At 43.8% G+C, this 14,582-nt stretch overlaps 1 protein-coding gene across 3 annotated transcripts in view; it reads left to right on the plus strand.

Moving 5' to 3' along the window:
- The first annotated feature begins 929 nt into the window (after positions 1-929).
- ezh2 (enhancer of zeste 2 polycomb repressive complex 2 subunit) overlaps positions 930-14,582 on the plus strand; it is a 124,475-nt gene continuing 110,822 nt past the window's right edge. For all 3 annotated transcript variants that reach the window (XM_070881188.1, XM_070881189.1, XM_070881190.1), the window contains exon 1: positions 930-1,229. The gene's annotated coding sequence lies outside the window, so the exon portion shown is untranslated. The remainder of the gene's footprint in view (positions 1,230-14,582) is intronic.

Genomic DNA, 14,582 nt, shown 5'->3' on the forward strand with positions numbered 1-14,582 from the left:
GCTCAGGTATTGCAAAGAAATAGCTGCTTGCATACAAACATTTCTGGCTTGCAACCTAAACATTTTCAACAATACATTTTTTAGGAATACGACTCTTTACTGTGGAATCAAATGTTTGATTTTTTTTAAAGCTAAATCCACTTATTTCCTTCTCTCCTGAAGGTACTGCTGACATTTGCTGGGATATCCTTCTACACGTACTGGCATCGCGTCCACTTTGTACAAGTAACCATTCTTCACCCATGAGCCTGGTAAAGTGTCAACCTATTCGACCACGGAGAGAATCCCAACCAAGCTTGAACCCATCACGACCTGACCACACACAGACCTTTCAGCAGAAGTCACTGGATAGCAAGCAAGAGTAGAAACTCCCGAAACGGCGGGAGGGGAGCCCAATTGTCTCCCCCACCAAATGTGATACCAGCACTTTATATAGGAAGCGTTCATCTCATTATGCTCATCTACAACTGAAACAGAGTGGGTTCAAAACATGAAGTGAGTCAACCTTTCACCACAACGCGCTCAAAAGTAGAAATGCAATGACAGCAGCAGTCGACGCCAAGCAGCCAATGGTCATCGGAGTCTTGATTTCAGGCTGGGGAACAAGTGACTATAAATAGAAAGCTGCATGTTACAGTCCGAGACACTGAACATTACACGCATACTGCCTGAGTTTTCGTGGTTTCTCTTTACGTCGCGTCTCGTGGTAGTTCCATTCTGACACTCCCAAATTCCCCGACCGTCTGTTCGCAAACTCGAGTTGCTCAACATTGATCAGAGCAAGAGGAAAAATCACCCCGAAAACCCACAAAGAAGCACCACATGGTCACATCCCACACTCCCGTGCGAGGCCCACGCGGATTGGAGGGGAGTCGGCGCTTCTCGGCCAATGGAAGCGCGCCTTGTTAGTGGGGTTCAGTAAAGTTTGATTGGATTGGGCAGCGCTGTTTTCGCGCGCTCTCCGTGTAGCCGGGCGGAGAAGGAAGACAAAAGAAGAGAAAGAAAAGAAGAGTAAAAGCCCGGCGCCGAGCTGGAGCGGGAGAGAGGCGGGCGGGCAGCGAGGGCAACGGCTGCTGGCCCCAAGGCCGCGCTGACACCAAGTTAGCCGGGCGGCAAACTCACCCCAGAAAACTCTCGCAAAGTTTCGGCTCCCAAGTTGGCCCCGCGGTCGGCGCTGGACGACAGAGGAGGAGAGGAGAGGACGGAGACGGATCAGCTTCTCGCTGCAGGTAAGAAAGAGGCGGCCAGAGCCTGTGCCCCTCTCCCTCCCCGTCTTTACCGACCCGACCCGGCCAGTCGCGGAGCCCCCGCCTGATGTGAGCGAGAGAGAGAATGGAAGCTCGCGGCGGGGTTTGAAGTCAAACGGCCGGCGGCTCTCGCGGGGCTGTCTTTGGAAAAAAAATCCCGCTCCCCCTCAGACAGGGCGAACTGCGGCTTCGAGCCCAGTCGCGCCGCGGGCACAGGGTGAGCCAGAGCGGCGGCGGCCGGCTCTTGTCCGGGACTAGCAGGTTCAGCGAGGGTGAGGGGCAGGAGGTGAGTAATAGACGCCCAGTGCCTGGGGCTTGTTTCTCGCTCTCCTTCTGACTCACAGGGACGAGTGATGAGGGACCGATCCGCTCCAGCTTGTCTGCACATCAGTCTGTAATCTGTCACTAGCTCAGGGGAACGACTCGGTGTTTCCAGCGAACTCCTAATTTTAATTAGCTGCCGACTGAATCGGCGATAAACTTTATGTATTAAAAGTTGATGATGCCCCGCGAATTCTACGGCTTTCAGGTACCCAAAAGATACTCTTGCTCCTTTCACTATTAAATTAGGGCATCGTGATTTAATAGGTGACAGGGACACCATGAGCAAACCCCAAGGTTATCACAGCAGCAAAATATCTCGGATGCTGGAATCTGAAATAAAAACAGAAAATACTGGAAATCTCAGCAGGTGGATAAAAATAGAGTTAACATTTCAGGTCTGTGACCCGTCATCAGAACTGGAAAAGTCAGAGATGTAACAGGTTCTTTTGAGGAAGTACAGGGAAGGGAAGAAAGAACAAAAGGGAAAATTTGTGATGTGAAAAGCAGAAGAGTTTAAGAGACAAAAGGGATGATGGGCAAAAATGCGATGGTAATAGTTATCAAGTAGGATGTCATCATTATCATAGGCAGTCCCTTGGAATCGAGGAAGACTTGCTTCCACTCTTAGCATGAGTTCTTAGGTGGCTGTACAGTCCAATACGAGAGCCACAGTCTCTGTCACAGGTGGGTTAAACAGTCGCCGAGGGAAGGGGTGGGTGGGACTGGATTGCCGCGCGCTCCTTCCGCTGCCTGCGCTTGATTTCTGCATGCTCTCGCCGACGAGACTTGAAGTGCTCAGCGCCCTTCTGGATGCACTTCGTCCACTTAGGGTGGTCTTTGGACAGGGACTGCCAGGTGTCAGTGGGGATGTTGCACTTTATCAGGGAGACTTTGAGGGTATCCTTGTAACGTTTCCGCTGCCTTCCTTTGGCTCGTTTGCCGTGAAGGAGTTCCAAGTAGAGCGCTTGCTGTGGGAGTCTTGTATCTGGCATGCGAACTATGTGGCCTGCCCAGCGGAGCTGATCAAGTGCAGTCAGTGCTTCAATGCTGGGGATGTTGGCCTGGACGAAGACGCTAACGATGGTGCGTCTGTCCTCCCAGGGGACTTGTAGGATCTTGTGGAGACATCGTTGGTGGTATTTCTCCAGCGACTTGAGGTGTCTACTGTACATGGTCCGTGTCTCTGAGCCATACAGGAGGGAGGGTATTACTACGGTCCTGTAGACCATGAGCTTGGTGGCAGTTTTGAGAGCCTGGTCTTCAAACACTTTTTTTTCCTTAGGCGGCCGAAGGCTGCACTGGCACACTGGAGGCGGTGTTGGAGGATGTAATGGGAAGGAGGATATCGCATGGCTATGGGGAAAGAGCAGAGGAGTGGGAATAATTTTCAGAGAGCTGCCATAGGCATGATGGGCTGATTGGCTTCCTGTGTTCTATGATTCTCCTATATATCAATCTATATATATATGAGCTAGAATAAAACCTGGTAACAATAGACCAGTCAGCTTAATGCCAGTAATGGGAAAGATATTGGAACCTATACTAAAAGTAGTGATAAAACATCCAGAGGTAGAAAATATAATGAAAAATAGTCTGCATGGATTCTGAAAGGCTATGTTCTGTTTAACGAACCTGATAGAATTATTTAAAGAGGTAAGCGGGTAGACAAGGACAATGCAGTAGATGTCATGTACTTGGATTTTCATGGGGCCTTCAAAAAGGTACCATATGCTAGGCTCATGCCAAAGGTTAGGACTTGTGGAACAACTAGCTGAATGGATAGCAAATTGACTAAAATTAGAAAGCAGAGATTAAGGGTAAAGGTTAAGAACACAAGAAATAGGAACAGGAGTAGACCATACGGCCCCTCAGGCCTGCTCAGTCATTCAGTAAGATCATGGCTGATCTAATCATGGACTCAGCTCCACTTCCCCGCCCGCTCCCCATAACCCCTTATTGTCTGTCTATTTCTGTCTTAAATTTATTCAATGTCCCAGCCTCCACAGCTCTCTGAGGCAGCGAATTCCACAGATTCACAACCCTCTGAGGAGAAAAAAATTTCTCCTCATCTCAGTTTTAAATGGGTGGCCCCTTATTCTAAGATCATGCCCTCTAGTTCTAGTCTTCCCCCATCAGTGGAAACATCCTCTCTGCATCCACCTTGCCAAGCCCCCTCATAATCTTATCCGTTTTGATAAGATCAACTCTCATTGGAGAAAATCACCTGCAATGGCTTCTCTTCCCACTACCGCATCGTTACCTCTGGTGTCCCCCAAGGATCTATCCGTGGCCCCCTTCTGTTTCTCATCTATATGCTGCCCCTTGGCATCATCCGAAAACACGGCATCAGTTTCCACATGTACACTGACGACACCCGCCTCTACTTCGCCACCACTTCTCGCGACCCCCCCCCCACAGTCTCTATATTGTCAGACTGCTTGTCCGACATCCAGTACTGGATGAGCAGAGATTTTCTCCAATTAAATATTGGGAAGATCGAATCCATTGTCTTTGGACCCCGCCACCGACTCCATTGGTGAGACTGCACCTGGAGTACTGCGTGCAGTTTTGGTCACCTTACTTAAGGAAGGATGTACTAGTTTTGGAGGGGGTACAGAGACGATTCACTAGGCTGATTCCGGAGATGAGGGGGTTACCTTATGATGATAGATTGAGTAGACTGGGTCTTTACTCGTTGGAGTTCAGAAGGATGAGGGGTGATCTTATAGAAACATTTAAAATAATGAAAGGGATAGACAAGATAGAGGCAGAGAGGTTGTTTCCACTGGTCGGGGAGACTAGAACTAGGGGGCACAGCCTCAAAATACAGGAGAGCCAATTTAAAACAGAGTTGAGAAGGCATTTCTTCTCCCAGAGGGTTGTGAATCTGTAGAATTCTCTGCCCAAGGAAGCAGTTGAGGCTAGCTCATTGAATGTATTCAAATCACAGATAGATAGATTTTTAACCAATAAGGGAATTAAGGGTTATGGGGAGTGGGCGGGTAAGTGGAGCTGAGTCCACGGCCTGATCAGCCATGATCTTGTTGAATGGCGGAGCAGGCTCGAGGGGGGGGCTAGATGGCCTACTCCTGTTCCTAATTCTTATGTTCTTTATGTTCTCCCTAGCATCTGTCTGAGGCTGAACATGTTTGACCCCAAATGTTGTAAGGTAGAAAGCGGTGTTCCACAGGAGTCAGTGCTGGGACCATTGTTATTCATAATTTACATTAATGATTTGGACTTGGGAATAAGGAACTAAATATCAAAATTTGCAGATGATACCAAACTGGGGTGGGGTGGGTATAGTTAACACTGAGGAAGAATGCAAAGAATACAATGAAACCTCAGAAAATTTGCAGGCTGGGCAGTTAAGTGGCAAATGAACTTTACCAAAGATAAATGTGAGGTGATGCATTTTGGTAGGAAAAATAGAAACATCACGACACCTTAGAAAATAAGAAACTGAATGGGGTAGAAGGGCAAAGGGATCTTGGGATGCAGGTGAACCAATCATTAAAAGCAGCATCGCAGCTCGGCAAAACAAAACATGCTCACAAAGCACTGGGCTTTATTTCTACGGGTGTAGAAGTTATAAGTAGTGAAGTTATGTTGAACTTATGAATATGGCTTACTTTAACTGGGCGTAATCCTAAAGTCCAATCATAATTTAGGTTTATTTTGTGGTTCTTCGAACTTCAGTTTGGACAAGTCTCTATTTATAAACTACACTTGTTCCTATTTTCCTAAATTCATGGTGCCCTCTCCCCGTTTTGTTAATTTCCCCAGTGGGATTGAGTGTCTCAAAGTAGACCTGAAGGACATGAATGCATCAAAATTTTAACAGGTTCTGTGGTTGGAGGTGGGATTTAACTGATTTTGGATTTTGCACAGTAGTGTATTATATTGTGATTATATTAGTCAATGTAAAATTACTGACTTTACTCCAGTTTCAAAGCAAGATGCAAGATAAAGTACTTGGCGGAAGAAGAAAAAGGTAAAGGGAATTTAAAACCACTTATTCCTGTTGTATATCAGCCATGGTCTCATCAGATGTCGGAGCAGGTGTGAGGTCTGAATGGCCTACTCGTTCCTATATATCAGAAAATAGTACTCTTAACATAAGTTTCTATGGAAGGATAAACTAACTTGGTAGAATGGCTTCCCTCATTTGTACCCAACTTTATGTATTGATCGTCTTGACTTCTCTTTATTATTGATGAAGTAGATGAATTACTGTAAAGACAACACTAACTGGCATTCTTGACCTTGTTCTTTCCTCTGATCTAAAATGGAACTCTCTCATAATGTCGCCCTCCTCCTTTGCCCTCCCTTGAATTCTGACATTTGGTCACAGCATCTGACCTTGAACTCCCACGTCACCCCTCCCTGAAGCTCAGTTTCTTCTTTATGCCAAAATATTTTCAACTCAACAATCCTTAATTCCTTATGAAGCTGAACTCTGGAAAATTTAAGTACTGGCTCCATATCTCCTAGAATCTGACCGCACAGAAGGAGGCCATTTGGCTCATTGTGCCTGTGAAAGAGCTATCCAATTAGTCCCACTCCCCTGCTCTTTCTCCATAGCCCTGCAAATTTCCCCCCTTCATGTATTTATCCAATTCCTTTTTGAAAGTTACCATTGAATCTGCTTCCACCACCCTTTCAGGCAGTGCATTCCAGATCCACATAAGAAAATATCTGAGGAGCCTCTTGAAACCTATTGCTCATTCTTAGACAGGACGCAACAAAAATGTGATCCTTCTCCTTTTGCGGTAGCTTAGTTATTTGTCATATCTTATTTGAGCCACATGATATGTAGTATGCTTCCCGTGTGATTTTCTATATTTATTCATCTCAAAATACAATGACTATCAGTACTTTGCTCTGGCTTAATGCTTTCTTCAATTCAACCCAAGTTTGAGCTTAGAGTTGCATTCTATTCAGTAACAACTACTTTTTTTTGTATACTCCAAGTGGACTTGATATGAAAATTTCACATGCTCATCTTTACTCTTATCAATAGATTAAGTAATAAACGGTGGTAGCTGCTGTTTAGATTTGAGAGATATAAAAGTTAGAAAGAAATGTAATTTTGATTGCCCTACAAAAGGGTTGTACTTTGTGAGACATAAAATGCATTGAGTGTGTTTTTAATCTGAAATAAGTTGATGAAAAATGGTGATTGGATTCAACAACAAAAGAATAGATAGATTTGTATGATAATGGGAAGAAGTTGATTACTGGAACAGTGTATGACACAACGGTGCTTTGGGAAACCTTGAGTCAAGTGTAATGAGTCAGAGGGTGAGCCATCATCTGCAGCACAGACTAAGTAGATCGTCATGATCATATATCTGGAAAACCTTGTAATGGTAACTTGTTTGTGAGTGGTGCCAGACCCTGTGAATGGGTTTGTTAATCTCCAAGGGAATAACTGGTGAATCTCCAATTTGTTTGAGAACAGAGTTCCCGAGCTGTAGCACAGGCAACAAGATCACATGGCTATTGTTGGCAATCATGGGTAGGCCAGAACTTTCAAGGTGATGGTGAATTTGAGCGTTAATAATGGCTTGTGATTTCTACTTAACTGTAGACTGATTAAAAATACACAATAGGTTTATTAATGTCTGAAAGAGAAAGACCGGTTAACTGACCAGTTTTTAAAATTTCAGATTCCCAGCAAGTTTTTTTTCTTTAACCATCACACAATTGCATGTATGTTTTTCTCCTGTAATCCTCCTGCATTTTCTCTAGTATCTGGTTACTGGATTACTTTTTCCCATCGTTCTAAAAGGGTTGCTTGTGGTTACCAATGAGTATAGTACTGTGTTCAGATTAGTTTTTTCAAATGTAGCCTGAAGGTGGCACATTTCAGGTGGGACCCGCTTTAGTTGTGCCTTTTGGAGTGTAGTAATGCATTCTCATTTAAGCTTGTTCTCTGCATAGGTTAACATTTAAATAATCTGCAATAGGACACGATGTAAGGTTAGCTGATAGTGCTGATATGGGGGATGCTTTTTTCAGAAGTACTTGAAGGTGTTTTAAAATGCCAAGGATGACTCGGTACTTGCACTGAAATAGTTCAGTGTAGGAAGAGAAGAACATTATGTTTTATTACTGCTCGTCGTTTCTTTACTTAGTGATTAGTCACAGCTAATATTTTCCTCCTGCACACTTGCAGAGGAGACCAATGACGTTGTGCAAGCTGTCTGAATACTGACACTATTCTGAATAAAACATGACGTGCTCCTCCCTTTAATATTTCTTCACCAGTTCTCCTACCTCATTATAATTACTGTTAGTTGGGTTCCAAGCGTGGGTCGTCCTGCAGCAATGTTGTAGGTTAGATTGCACTATGTAGTCATGCTGCTCGTCACAGTTACCGGAAAAAAAACTTGTCTCCTGGTTAATTTCTCGATAAAAGAGGCTGAATATAACAGCCAAAATATGATAAACTCTCACAAGCTGAGTATGCCACTGTTTTAAAAGACAGCACATGAGATTGAAACGGAATGCCCTTAATTTGCCCATTACGATTGGGTTTTTACTAACTTTAAATCCCTACATTTTTCCAAATGTCTCTCATAATGTGGTTCTGTTGGCTCTTGAAGCCTACAAATACATTGCCCAAGTAGGCACTTGTCATGTGAGCCTAGGATTTGAATATTGTAATAGGCTGTTCAGATGTGTGATAGAGGAGCGGGTGGAAGGAGGGGGAGTTACAGCTATAGGGCTTGGCATTGGTGCACATCTGCCTATTCTAGTAAGTGTATTTGAGCTTCAACTGGCAATATGCGTTATTCCCTTTTTTAAATGACTTTGAACACCTTTCTGTACTGAATGTGCAACTGTATTCAGTATTGGTGATAGAGTATCACTTCTTTCAATGTGCAACATGTGTTCAGAAGCTGTTGAGTTGGTGATCAAAATCGTATTTGTGTCTGAACAAGTGGATATTGTTATTTGACTTTCTTTTAAATCTTAAGTTTTCACATTGGGGTCTGTGAACAGACTCCAGCAGTGCACAAGTTCATTAGATTTCTGTCTGACTGCATCAGCTTTCTGTATTTTTTTTTTAGTTTTTTTTGTTGACTTACTAACATTGTGTTGCTGTGTGTTTGTTGCATACTAATAAGATGTGTTTATTATCATAATCTCTGGTTCAGTGGTAGCACTTTCACCTCTGAGTCATAAGCTCATGGGCTGAAGCCTCACTCCAGAGGCTTGAGTACGTGATTCAGGATGACTGAGGGAGTATTGCAGTCTTTGGAATAAGACATCAAACCGAGGTCCCATCTGAGCTCTAGGGTGGATGTAAAAGATCCCATGGCGTGATTCAAACTAGAAATGAGTTGACGGCACAAATCATTACAAATGGGTATGATTTGGTGGCCATTACAGAAACGTAGTTGCAGGGTGGCCAAGACTGGGAATTAAACATACAGGGGTATCTGACAATTCGGAAAGATAGACAAGAAGGGAAAGGGGGTGGGGTAGCTCTGTTAATAAAGGATGATATCAGGGCAGTTGTGAGAGATGATATTGGCTCAATGAACAAAATGTTGAATCATTGTGGGTGGAGATTAGAGATAGTAAGGGGAAAAAAGTCACTGGTGGGCGTAGTTTATTGCCCCCAAAAAATAACTTCACGGTGGGGCGGACAATAATCAAGGGAATAATGGAGGCATGTGAAAAAGGAACGGCAGTAATCATGGGGGATTTTAACCTACATATCGATTGGTCAAATCAAATCGCACGGGGTAGCCTTGAGGAGGAATTCATAGAATGCATACGGGATTGTTTCTTAGAACAGTATGTTACAGAACCTACAAGGGAGCAAGCTATCTTAGATCTGGTCCTGTGTAATGAGACAGGAATAATAAATGATCTCCCGAGTAAAAGATCCTCTCGGAATGAGTGATCACAGTATGGTTGAATTTGTAATACAGATTGAGGGTGAGGAAGTAATGTCTCAAACGAGCGTACTATGCTTAAACAAAGGGGTCTACAGTGGGATGAGGGCAGTGTTGGCTAAAGTAGACTGGGAACACAGACTAAACGGTGGCACAATTGAGAAACAGTGGAGGACTTTTTAGGAGCTCTTTCATAGTGCTCAACAAAAATATATTCCAGTGAAAAAGAAGGGCGGTAAGAGAAGAGATAACCAGCTGTGGATAACCAAGGAAATAAAGGAGAGTATCAAATTAAAAACTAACGCGTATAAGGTGGCCAAGGTTAGTGGGAAACTAGAAGATTGGGAAAATTTTAAACGACAGCAAAGAATGACTAAGAAAGCAATAAAGAAAGGAAAGTTAGATGATGAAAGTAAACTTGCACAAAACATAAAAACAGATAGTAAAAGCTTTTGTTGATTATATAATACGAAAAAGAGTTTCTAAAGTAAATGTTGGTCCCTTAGAAGATGAAAAGGGAGATTTAATAATGGGAAATGTGGAAATGGCTGAGATCTTTCCAGTAAAGGATGTTTCCAGTAAAGTGGACAAAGGAGAACCAGTTGATGTGGTATATTTGGACTTTCAGAAGGCTTTCGACAAGGTCCCACACAAGAGATTAATGTGCAAAGTTAAAGCACATGGGATTGGGGGTAGTGTGCTGACGTGGATTGAGAACTGGTTGTCAGACAGGAAGCAAAGAGTAGGAGTAAACGGGTACTTTTCAGAATGGCAGACAGTGACTAGTGGGGTGTCGCAAGGTTCTGTGCTGGGGCCCCAACTGTTTACATTGTACATTAATGATTTAGATGAGGGGATTAAATGCAGTATCTCCAAATTTGCGGATGACACGAAGTTGGGTGGCAGTGTGAGCTGCGAGGAGGATGCTATTAGGCTGCAGAGTGACTTGGATAGGTTAGGTGAGTGGGCAAATGCATGGCAGATGAAGTATAATGTGGATAAATGTGAGGTTATCCACTTTGGTGGTAAAAACAGAGAGACAGACTATTATCTGAATGGTGACAGATTAGGAAAAGGGAAGGTGCAACGAGACCTGGGTGTCATGGTACATCAGTCATTGAAGGTTAGCATGCAGGTACAGCAGGCGGTTAAGAAAGCAAATGGCATGTTGGCCTTCATAGCAAGGGGATTTGAATACAGGGGCAGGGAGGTGTTGCTACAGTTGTACAGGGCCTTGGTGAGGCCACACCTGGAGTATTGTGTACAGTTTTGGTCTCCTAACTTGAGGAAGGACATTCTTGCTATTGAGGGAGTGCAGCGAAGATTCACCAGACTGATTCCCGGGATGGCGGGACTGACCTATCAAGAAAGACTGGATCAACTGGGCTTGTATTCACTGGAGTTCAGAAGAATGAGAGGGGACCTCATAGAAACGTTTAAAATTCTGACGGGTTTAGACAGGTTAGATGCAGGAAGAATGTTCCCAATGTTGGGGAAGTCCAGAACCAGGGGTCACAGTCTGAGGATAAGGGGTAAGCCATTTAGGACCGAGATGAGGAGAAACTTCTTCACCCAGAGAGTGGTGAACCTGTGGAATTCTCTACCACAGAAAGTAGTTGAGGCCAATTCACTAAATATATTCAAAAGGGAGTTAGATGAAGTCCTTACTACTCGGGGGATCAAGGGTTATGGCGAGAAAACAGGAAGGAGGTACTGAAGTTTCATGTTCAGCCATGAACTCATTGAATGGCGGTGCAGGCTAGAAGGGCTGAATGGCCTGCTCCTGCACCTATTTTCTATGTTTCTATCTTAAACAATTATTTTGCTTCGATCTTCACAGTGGAAGACACAAAAACCATGCCAAAAATTGCTGGTCACGGGAATTTGAGAAGGGAGGACGTTGAGACAATCACTATCACTAGGGAGGTAGTGCTGGACAGGCTAATGGGACTTAAGGTAGACAAGTCCGCTGGTCCTGATGAAATGCATCCCAGGGTATTAAGAGATGGTGGAAGTTATAGCAGATGCATTCGTTATAATCTACCAAAATTCTCTGGATTTTGGGGAGGTACCATCAGATTGGAAAGCAGCTAATGTAACGCCTCTGCTTAAAAAAGGGGGCAGACAAAAGGCAGGTAACTATAGGCCGGTTAGTTTAACATCTGTAGTGGGGAAAATGTTTGAAGCTATCATTTAAGGAAGAAATAGCGGGACATCTAGATAGGAATAGTGTAATTAAGCAGACGCAATGTGGATTCATGAAGGGGAAATCATGTTTAACTAATTTACTGGAATTCTTTGAGGATATAATGAGCATGGTGGATAGAGGTGTACCGATGGATGTGGTGTCTTTGGATTTCCAAAAGGCATTCGATAAGGTGCCACACAAAAGGTTACTGCAGAAAATAAAGGTACTCGGAGTCAGAGGAAATGTATTAGCATGGATAGAGAATTGGCTAACAGAAAGCAGAGAGTTGGGATAAATGGGTCCTTTTCGGGTTGGCAATTGGTGGTTAGTGATGTGCCACAGGGATCGATGCTGGGACCACAATGTACAATATACATAGATGACCTGGAAGAGGGGACAGAGTGTAGTGTAACAAAATTTGCAGATGACACGAAGATTAGTGGGAAAGCGGGTTGTTTAGAGGACACAGAGAGGCTGCAAAGAGATTTAGATAGGTTAAGCGAATGGGCTAATGTTTGGCAGATGGAATACAATGTCGGAAAGTGTGAGGTCATCCACCTTGGGGGGGGAAAAAAACAGTAAAAGGGAATATTATTTGAATGGGGAGAAATTACAACATGCTGTGGTGCAGAGGGACCTGGGGGTCCTTGTGCATGAAACTCTTTTGGAATAAACAACTGCCTCCCCGTCGGGGAATTGAACGCTGGTCTCCCGCGTGACAGGTGGGGATAGTCACCACTATACTAACGAGGAATCCCAAAAAGTTAGTTTGCAGGTGCAGCAGGTAATCAGGAAGGCGAATGGAATGTTGGCCTTCATTCAGAGGGATGGAGTACAAAAGCAGGGAGGTCCTGTTGCAACTGTACAGGGTATTGGTGAGACCGCACCTGGAGTACTGCATGCAGTTTTGGTCACCTTACTTAAGGAAGGATATACTAGCTTTGGAGGGGGTACAGAGACGATTCACTCGGCTGATTTCGGAGATGAGGGGGTTGCCTTATGATGATAGATTGAGTAGAATGGGTCTTTACTCGTTGGAGTTCAGAAGGATGAGGGGTGATCTTATAGAAACATTTAAAAATAATGAAAGGGATAGACAAGATCGAGGCAGAGAGGTTGTTTCCACTGGTCGGGGAGACAAGAACTAGGGGGCACAGCCTCAAAATACGGGGGAGCCAATTTAAAAGAGAGTTGAGAAGGAATTTCTTCTCCCAGTGGGTTGTGAATCTGTAGAATTCTCTGCCCAAGGAAGCAGTTGAGGCTAGCTCATTGAATGTATTCAAATCACAGATAGATAGATTTTTAACCAATAAGGGAATTAAGGGTTATGGGGAGCGGGCGGGTAAGTGGAGCTGAGTCCACGGCCAGATCAGCCATGATCTTGTTGAATGGCGGAGCAGGCTCGAGGGGCTAGATGGCCTACTCCTGTTCCTAATTCTTATGTTCTTGTGTTCACAGTCTCAGGATAAGGGGTAGACCATTTAAGACAGAGATGAGGACAAATTTATTCAGTGTTGTGAATTTTTGGAATTTACTGCCCAGAGGGCTGTGGATGCTGAGTCTCTGAATATATTCAAGGCTGAGATAGATAGATTTTTGGAGTATTGGGGAATCGAAGGATATGGAAATTGGGTGGGAAAGTGGAGTTGAGGTCGTTGATCAGCCATGATCTTATTGAATGGCAGAGCAGGCTCGATGGGCCGTATGGCCTACTCCTGCTCCTATTTCTTATACCTGAAATGTGACGGAGATGTATGTTCGTAAAGGTGGAAAGTTAAGTATATTTTGTATTTGTTTTTAATCTTCCATTCCTTTTTGCTTCGTGTTGGTATTGATGTGGAATGTTTATATGTTAAGCTTGTAAGATTTCTAAATCTCTGGCATTAAATTGACAGTAAGACCAATTCTTTTAAAACAATTTGGAATAGTTTATTAAACACACACACATCTATCAGAGAACAATAGTCCTCAGCTATCCTACGGATCTACTTAGTTACAACAGATACAATGATGTTACAAAAAAGGTATACTTTACTTCCCTCTGGCAAAGCACGTGGCCTGCTTCTTTGTCTGTAGAGGCAGGTCCTGCTTTTGCCATGTGCTAAGGAAAAGAGAGAGCAATTTTTGGCTTGAGTTTTTATACCTCTTAACATAGTTTCTCAGCCTCAGGATTGGATCTTGGTTCCAGGGCCGTTCCTGATTGGCTTCTCCTCATATGTGTGTCTGAATGGAGGGCCGGTGCCATTCCTTGATTAGGTTAATGGCTTTCCAATTAACATATTTTCTAGTTTGGTGAGTTTCAAAGCCATGCTTCCTTTGTAACTTGCGCTCTGCCCAGTCAGGAGACATGAACTTGGGAAATAACACTCTACCTTGAGGGGGAAATATCCTTCTTGACTCCTCATATGGTTTATCTCCTCAGGGCTCACATATCATAAACATTGAGAGGGTTCTGATAGCTCTGCTGTTTATGTTTCTGTGAGGTGGATGACCACTGTATAATGGATTTTAAACTTGGGGAGAAAGAGAGACAAAAGTGGATGGCCTGACTCGGTCCCCACCTCTTAAGGTGTATGCCACATGTAGGGGATTTACTATAGTACGATAACCTCTCCAGCGGAGACTCTCCCCTTCCCGTATCTTCAGTGCACTGTCGCTTTTCAAAGCACATTAATGATGTTTGTAAGTCATGCTGCAGTTCTCGCTTCTCCATCTTCCCTCGGATTCGGTCGTGACCCGTATCGTCCTGACAATCATAAGGATCCGTATCATGGTCTGTGGGAAACAAGATCGGTGTCGTGTTTATTTTCTCTAGTTTTTAAACTGATTAATGTGAAACCATTTCTTGTACTTAATGCTCTTTTCCCCCGGTAACTGAATCAAATAAACCGAGGGGTTTAATCGGAGTAT

The sequence above is a fragment of the Pristiophorus japonicus genome, chromosome 5 (assembly GCF_044704955.1).
Source record: "Pristiophorus japonicus isolate sPriJap1 chromosome 5, sPriJap1.hap1, whole genome shotgun sequence".
NCBI lineage: Eukaryota > Metazoa > Chordata > Chondrichthyes > Pristiophoridae > Pristiophorus > Pristiophorus japonicus.